At 35.6% G+C, this 9,316-nt stretch overlaps 1 pseudogene; it reads right to left on the bottom strand.

Moving 5' to 3' along the window:
• Positions 1–7,142: 7,142 nt before the first annotated feature.
• On the bottom strand, positions 7,143–9,045 carry LOC120590746 (calmodulin-like; annotated as a pseudogene).
• Between the last annotated feature and the right edge of the window lie 271 nt (positions 9,046–9,316).

Here is a 9,316-nt window from a genome sequence, read left to right as displayed (position 1 = left end):
CTGAGAGAACTAAGTAAATGGAATTATTTAATATTATCCATTTGGATTATGATGAAAATCATCCACCAAATCCATGCTTTTATTTGACATAGTTAGATATTAAGGGTTATTTTTTTTTCTTAAATTTATTTGTTATTAGGTTCAGATGCTTTGTAAAACTTTATTCTGGTTTAGAGAAATTTCATTAAGATATATAACTGCTACTGTAAGGGACCTTATGAACACATTATAATTCAGTAACAGATGGGTTTGGATTACAGTTTTTCACTTAATTATGTAATTTGGGGTAGTTATCTTTTTTTAAATTTTATTTCACTATTAGTTTCAAGTATACAGTAGTACATTGGTTAGACATTTATATAGTTCATGAAACAATCCCCCTGATTGCTCTTTCTCTTCTCTGGCTCTGCACCTAGCCATTCATTACATTAATGCTAACTGCATTCCCTGTGCTGTGTTCCCCATCCCCGTGACCATCTATTAACTACTAATTTGTACTTTTTTAACCCTTCAGCCCATTCTCCCAGCCCACCAACATCCCCTCCCCTCTTGCCATCACCAGATTGTCCTCTATATTTGTGAGTCTGTTGTTGATTAGTTTGTTCTTTTTGTTCCTTAGATTCCACATATAAGTGAAATCATATGGTATTTATCTCTCTTTGTCTGACTTATTTCACTCAGCATAATAACCTCTAGGTCCATCCACATCATTGCAAATGGCAGGATTTCATTTTTTTTAATGGTTGAGTAATATTCCATTGTATATATGAACCATAACTTCTTTACCCAATTGTCTGTCGATGGGCATTTAGGTTGCTTCCTTATCGTGGCTATTGTAAATTGTGCTGCTATGAACATAGGGGCACATAGATCTTTACGAATTATTGTTTTCGTTTTCTTTGGATAAATACCCAGAAGTGCGATTGCTGGGTCAATAGGTATATCCATTTTTAATTTTTTGAGAAACCTTCAGACTGTTTTCCACAGTAGCTGTACCTATTTGTGATCCCTCTAACAGTGTATGAGAGTTCCCTTTTCTCCACATCCTCGCCAACACTTGTGGTTCTCTGATTTATTGATGATAGTCATTCTGACAGATGTGAGGTGATATCTCATTGTGGTTTCAATTTGCATTTCTCTGATGATTAGTGACTTTAAGAATCTTTTCATATGTCTATTGGCCATCTATATTTCCTGTTTGGAGAAGTATCTGTTTAGGTCTTCTGCCCATTTTTTAATTGGATTATTTATTTTTTGTTGATGAGGTGTTTGAGTTCTTCATATATTTTGGATATTAATCTTGTATCAGATCTATCATAAGCAAATATCTTTTCCCATTCAGTCAGTTGTCTTTTGTTTTGTTAACAGTTTCCTTTGCTGTGCAAAAACTTTTTAGTTTGATGTGGTCCCATTTGTTTATTTTTTCTTTTGTTTCCCTTGCCAAAGGAGATATGTCTAAAAATAAATTACTAGTAGCAGTATCAGAGAGATTACTGCCTATGTTTTCTTCTAGAAATTTTATGGTTTCAAGTCTTACATTTAAGTCTTTAATCCATTTTGAGTCTATTCTTGTACATGATGTCAGAAGGTGGTCCAGTTTCTTTTTTTTCTTTTTGTTTTCTTTTTGCCTGTATCTAACTTTTTTAAGGTACTTCCCTCATTGGAAAAATATGAATAATAATAATTGTATAGAACCATGGATCTTAGTCACCTATTACTGCACAACAAATTAACCCAAAACTTAGTGGCTTAAAACATTTATCATCCAGTTTCTGTGGGTCAGGAATTTGGGTGCAGGTTCTCTAGGTTCTGTGTTTCAGGGTCTCACAAGGCTGGAATTAAAGGTGTCAACTGTGGCTGTAGTCATCTCAAGGCTTACATAGAAAAGATTCTGCGTCCAAGCTCAATAATATGATAATCATATGGTTATTTGTAGTATTCAGTTTCTTAAGGGATATGGACCAAGGGCTTCAATGACTCACTGGCTTTTGACCAGAGGCCATTCTCAGTTCCTTGCCTTGTGGGCTCTCCATGTGGGCTCACATCATGAAACTTGCTTCCTCAGAGCAGTAAGCAAGAAGAGCCAGGGAGTAAATGTGAGTAAGATGGAAGTCATAGTCTTTTATAGTCTGTGCCAGAATTGACATCTCATCACTTTTTAAAAAACTAAACTACAACTTTATTCAGATTTCACCAGCTTTTCCACCCATTCTTCTGTTCTAGAATCTAATCCAGGATGTCACATTGCATTGAGCTGTCATGGCTCCTTAGTCTCCTTGACCTGTAATCATTCCTCAGTCTTTCCTTGTGTTTCATCATCTTGATACTTTTGAGAACTGGTAGTTATTTTGTAGAATGCCCCTCAATTTGTGTTTGCTTGATAATTTCTCATGATTATATGGAGGTTTTGCATCATGGGAAGAATAACACATAAATGGTTTGCCCTTTCCACTGTATGATATTATGGGTGCCTTGTATCCAAATGTATTGCCAGTGTTGTTAACCTTGATAATTTGGTCAAGGTTGTATATACCAGGTTTTACTTCAGCAAAGTTACTAATTTTTTTTTATCATCCCACCATCGCGACTTTTGACATACCCTGTTCATTAGAGACAAGTTACCAGGTCCAGGCAGTAAACGCAAGGGAAGGAGATGACATAGTGGTATAAATACCAGGAGGTAAGGGTCACTGGGAGCCATTTCAGAAGCTGCCTATCACAGTGTGAAAGATAAGGTACGGATATAATAGTAAGTAAGGTAACAATAAAATAATGCACATAAAGAACTTAGCATATTGCTGTTAAAATAAATGGTAGTTATCATAATGATTATTACAATGATTAACTATTTTGTGGCTCTCTTTCCAATTGATTCATTCAACAGATGTTTATTGAACATTTATTGTGCTAGAACTGGAAATACAAAATCTCTTGGGTTTAGAAGAGAGATAACAATAAACAGATAAAGAAAATATTTGTGAATTGCAATAAATAACATAAAGAAACTAATCTGGAGAAGGTAATAAAGTGCATGTGCATGTGTTGTTTGAGAGATGAACATTTCCATCAAGCCAGAGAAAGCTTTCCTGAGATGGCATTTATGCTGGGATTGAATGTTGAGAAAAATTCAGCTTTACAAGACCTTAGAAAGTAATATTCTAGGCAGAGAGAATAGCAAGTTCAAGAGCCAGGAGGCAGAAAAGAGTTTGTCATGCGAAGGAAATAGGAGACCCTTATGACTAAAATATATTGAGCAAGAAGTAAAGTGTTATGAGATAATGTTGGAGTGGTAGGCAAGGGCTAAAATATATTGGACCTTATAGGCTGTAAGAAGGACATTATTTTATTCTTAGTATGATGGAAAGCACCGGAACATTTTATGAAAGATAGCAATCTTATTTTTACAAATTTTGGTCTAACTGCAAAATTACAGAAAACTTGCAAGAATAGTGCAAGAATTTCCTTATACATTTTATGTGGAGTGAAAATTTATGACAATGCCAGCTTTGTATTACCCTGTATGATCAAATCTAGTTTCTTCAAATCATCTAAAATGGTATGTAGTCAACCCTCTATATCAATAAGCTTTGTAGCCACAGATTGAACCAACAGCAGACTGAAAATATTCTGGAAAAAAAAAAAATCCCAGAATGTTCCAAAAAGCAAAACTTGAATTTGTCACCCATGTCAAGCACTATGCCAAATTCATGTTAATGAGTAATACGTAGGCATACCCCGCTGTAGCCTCTATGTAAATACAGGTTATGTGCAAATACTACACCATTTTATAGAAGAGACTTTAGCATTTGAAGATTTGGGAAAGTATTTGTTGGGGTCCTGGAACCAATTAATCTCAGATACCAAGGGATGGCTGTACTGGCCTCTACTTTTCTAGGATTCAAAAACAACATCATTTCTATACCTACTATACAGGAATCAAAAATCATAATAATTATGTCAGTTTTATATATTCAGATAATAAATGCAAAAATGTTTGTAGACTATTGAAATTATCTCTAGTGTTTAAGTTTGGCACAGTTACAGGTTGGTACCTATTGACTAGTGGGAAACTATTTCCCAGATCAGATTCTAGTGTCTCGTGTCATTGTGTAAGTATCCTGTGGACAAACTTATTTTACTACTTGAATTTCACCTTAGGATTTTTGCCTTTACTCTTGACTTTTTTTGGGAGGGTGAGGTGGGGCAAGGTACAAGTTTCTGAACCAAAGACATTATAAGGGAATGTGTAATTGAATCCAAAATTTTGACATTTACAATGATGCTTGATATTATGACACATACATTATAGTAACTAATTAATGTTTACGCTTACAGTATTTACAAAGTCTCAAATGCATTCATGCAGTATATCTTTTATAGGCCCATTATTTGGGAAAGTATTTGTTGGGTATACAACTGTATGTGCTTACTGTTTTATGACTCATTCCACTCCATGAATGACCTCATAACTGGGTATTATTTTCGTTATTGTTTTCTTACTTCCCACTAACATCCAAGAACTGAATCTTTCTTTCTTTGCTAACATGTACTTTGGATGCCTTAGATATAAAAAGAAAACAAGAGTCCAGGTAAACAGCACATCAGAAGCCTGAGAGATCTATTGTCTATTCAGTCAAGGAATTCTAAGTAAGGGAGGTGGTCACAACCAACAAACATCTTAGCCAGTGAGGTCATGAATGGTACCAGCTAGAATGAACACAGTCCATTTATTTGTCTGGCCTGGGCCTAGATGTAAACATAGGGTTGCTAGCTATGGGAATAAGATAAGAGGAAGGAATATAGAGGTGTCTAGTAGAAACAATTCTAATTATGGCTCTGATACTAAATAGATATTTGATGAAACAAATTTCAACTAACCTTATATATTCTTGCCAGTATTTTATGAAATTAATGTATGATTAGAGTTTCATAACTGCATTTGAGATTTGAAATGGGTTTCAGTGATTGTTCAACTTAAATTTCTATAGTTTGAATGCCTCCCACAATATCCCTAATAATTGACCAGCTAGCTCCTCTAGTGATAGAAAATTTATTAACTATTGAGGCAGTCTATCCCATTTTGTATGGCTCTAATTCAATTGGTCTTAAACTTTTGTTGTCTCAGGTTTACCCTTCACTTTTTTGTGAAAGGGTTCCACCTGAAGAGGGAAGCAGGAAAGATGAATTTCTTCATTCTCAGAAGTCTTAAGCGAAAATACAAGACATTAATGGGAGCTCATCCCACTTCCAAGCCCTCCCCACCCACAAACTTGTGTCTCTTCCTTACCTCCTCCATGCCATCTTGAGCTCCCTTCTGCCCTGGGTGTCCGAATCCCAGCATTCAGGTGACATTCTCTCCATCTTCTCAGGAACCTTACAACATGGCTCTTTAAGTTTTCACTGTCTATTGGCTTCTACCTTTCAGCATATAAATGCACTCAACTCTTCCTTTTACCTTGTGTCCTTTTCTATATCGATGTTCTCATCCTATATCTTTCTTTTTCTTAAAACAGCTTTATTTAAATGCAACTCGCATACCATACAATTCACCCATTTAAAATGTACAACTTAATCATTTTTCTTATAGTCAAAGTTGTGCAACTTTCACCAAAATCAATTATATATATCATTCTTGACATAGCCAAATAGTTTGCTAAAGGGCTGTAGGTATTGTCTCCTGTCTCATCTCCCATTAACTCCTCAGGGCACTACATTCTGCCTTTTGCTTCTACCTCTACTATAGCTTAGATCACCAATCATAATCTAACTGAGAGGCAGATATTAAAATCTCTGAGTATAATTGTGGATTTGCCTATTTTTCCTTGCAGTCCCATCAGTTTTTGTTTTATTCATTTTGACACCATGTTTTTAAGTGAATAATTAAGTGTTTAGGATACTTAAGTCTTCTTGATGAGTTTACCCTTTTGTCATTAGGAAATAACATTATTTATCCCAGATAATATATTTTTTTGTTGTGAAGTTTATTTGGACTGTTATAAATGTAACCAATCCGACTTCCTTTTATTAGTATAAGCACATATTATTTTCAATCTTTTACTTTTAGACTATTATCATTTATATTTAAATGTGTTTTCTGTAGGCAGTAATTAATTGGTTCTTGCATTTTATACCAGATCTGATAATCTTTTCCTTTTAACTGGAATGTTTACTATATTTATACTTAATGTTATTATTGACATAGTTCTAAATCATCACCTTGTTACTTGTGTACTTTTTTTTCTCAGTTAATCATCTTTTTATTGGAAAAAATAAAAAGACTAGCATTTACAACTTGGAATGAATGTAAATTATAATTTCTTGAACAGCAGTGTTGATGGTTATGCTGAAGTCCGCAGCAACAACCTACCTCTGTTGGCTACAAGTCATGGTTCAGGAGGTTTTAAAAAGAAAAAGGCCAAAGATGCTCCCTTGGTAAAAGTTTCTTTTTAAAAATTTGTGTGAATGGTGACAGCCTATTTTGCTCTAGTACAATGCGGATGACACTAAACCAATACACGTGGGCATACCACCAGGGCGTGTCACCGTCACCACGGGTCGGAATACATGGGAATACAAGAGGACCATCCTGTTTGTGGGAATATGTCTAGAAAGTTTATCCTTCACCTATTTTTCTACATACATCCTGAAGTAAATCAATTTTAAATATGTTTGCTTTCAGTAAACCAGCTATGACAATTTATACTAACGAACTGAACTAGAATACATTTGAATAGGTTTTGAATTTGTTTTTTCATTTTTAAAACAAATGCTGAGTGTGCTCAATTGTCAAGGTCCATGCATGAAAAACTGGCCAGCCCAGTGTATTAATCATTAGTAAATGGAAATGCAAAGAGTCCACTAAGTGCTTCCTTATCATTAAGGGGGTACAAGTATTTACATCATAAGACTAATGTGTAGCTTGATCTTTAGGGGACAAGACTACCAAACAATACATGCAACCAATGTCACCATAAAAAAAATTAATTAAAAAAGAAAACAATACATGCAGATTTTTTGTGAGTGTGGACAGAAGGTATTTTTGACATTCAGTTTTGCTATGTGGAAACTAAATGAGTAAATGATTTTTTTTATTTTTTATTTTTTATTTTTTTTGGGGGCAAGTGGTAAGTGAAAGATTCAATTCAATTCTTCGAGGTAGTGGTGGAGGAGTTGAAAGTAGGTCTTTGTTTTGCAGTCATCTGATTTAATTCTTCATAGTTTACTTGTCCTTCTCCATCAATATCTGTTTCTCTGATCATTTCATCTGCTTTCCTGTTAGTTGTTCTCCTAAGTTTGTCATAACGGGCCATAATTCTGCCACAGTGATATAATCACTGCCATTCTTGTCAGACTCGGAATGCCTCACGGATTTCTTCTTCTCTGTCTGTATCTTTCATTTTTCTAGCCATCATAGTAAAAGATCCTGGAAAGTCAATGGTGCCCTTACAGTCAAGCATCCTCTTCATCCATCATTTCCTGAAATTCGGCTTCTATTGTGTTCTGACCCAGTGACCTCATGACAATTCCAAGTTCCTTTGTTGTGATGGTGCCATCACCATCTTCATCAAACAGGGAGAAAGCTTCCTTGTATTCCGCAATCTGCTCTTTGGTCAGCTGATCAATCACGGTGCTAGCGGAGGGTGGAAGAGCACAGGGATCCAGTGGCTACACCAGCGCAGGGACTGTGACGTCAGGAGTGCCTCGCTGCCGCGACCACTGCCGCGACCACTGCCGCCACTGCCGGAATGTGAGTAACAGCGCCCGCATCCGTGATACTCCTCAGCAACAATGCTCCGCTTGTTTTCTTTTTGTTGTATCCATTTTGTTCTCTGGTCTTCTTTTTTTCTGCATTCTTTTGGATCAATCAAATATTTTTTATGATCCTACTTCATTTCCTTTCTTGGCTCTTTTATTGTTGTTGCTATTTTCGAGGTTCGCTAGGGCTTATGCTCTGTCATTATAATCTACCTTGACTTATCACTTCATATAATATAAAATGTATATCTCTTCATATTTAAGACATTTACAATAACATACTTCTGCTTTTCTTTACCTGGTCTTTGCATTACTGTCGTCATACATTTACCTTTACATAACTTATGAAGTCCACAATACATTTTTATTTTTGTTTAAACAGTGAGTTATCCTTTAAAGAAGCTGAAATAGTTAAAAAAAAATCATATATATTTCTCCATGGGTCTTGAACTCCATTTCCTCATTTCTGATGTTCTTTATTCCTTTGTACAGTAGCAATCCCTTAACCCACAATTTTGCTTTCCGTAGTTTCAGTTACCCACGGTCAACTGAGGTTCAAAAAAATTAAGTTGAAAATTCCATAAGTAAACAATTCATAAATGTTAAGTTGCATAGTGTTCTGAGTAGTGTGACAACATCTTGCGCTGTCTGCTTGATCCCACCCAGGACATGAATCGCCCCTTTGTCTAGCACATCCACACTGTATGTGCTACCTACCCATAAGTTACATAGTGGCGATCTCACAGATTGGTTAATGGGGGGAGGGGGAGAGGAAGCTGCACATTCATCTAATTTTTATTGTAATACATTGTTATAATTTTTCTATTTTATTATTAGTTTTGTTGTTAATCTTTTACTGTGCCTAATTTATAAATTAAACTTTATCATAGGTATGTATGTATAGGAAAAAACATAATATATATAGAGTTTGGTACTACCCACAGCTTCAGGCATCCACTGGGGGACTTGGGATGTATCCCCCAAAGATAAGGGGGACTATGGTATACATATCATTATTTCCACTTGATATTATTTTCTTTCTGCCTTTTAACATGTGCAGGTGCTCTGGGTGATTTATTATTTTAGGTTTTCTTTTTTTTTAATGTCTGAAAACGTCTTTATTTTACCTTCATTTATCCTTTCCTCATTTGAATACTGGCCACTGTACCTCCAAAATCTTTGGATGATTCTATCCCTGAAGTAAGATAGTTTCTTCACACACATGTGCTGTCTGTACTCAGCTGAGTACTTGAGGGGATCCCCTGCAGATGAACTCTGTGCAACTTTCATGTCTCCAGTACGCGGCCCTGCACATTCTAGACATCTTGGTTTCCTTGGACCTTTGGCTTTATCTCCTCAACTCAGAGAATCTGCTAGGTTTTCTGTGGATCTCACATCCTGTCCCACCCTTCCCATTCCACCACTTGAAAACTCTCTCAAGGCCATAGTAATTGCTCACCTAGTTTGTTTCCCATGTCTTAGAGAATACTGGCTTTCATTATCTGATGTCCAGTGTCTAGAAAAACTTTTTTCCCATATATATATATATATATATATATAT

This window comes from Pteropus medius, unplaced genomic scaffold (assembly GCF_902729225.1).
Source record: "Pteropus medius unplaced genomic scaffold, Ma_sr-lr_union100, whole genome shotgun sequence".
Taxonomy (NCBI): domain Eukaryota; kingdom Metazoa; phylum Chordata; class Mammalia; order Chiroptera; family Pteropodidae; genus Pteropus; species Pteropus medius.
Note: the sequence above shows the minus strand (reverse complement) of the source record. Positions and strands in the feature narration are given on the sequence as shown.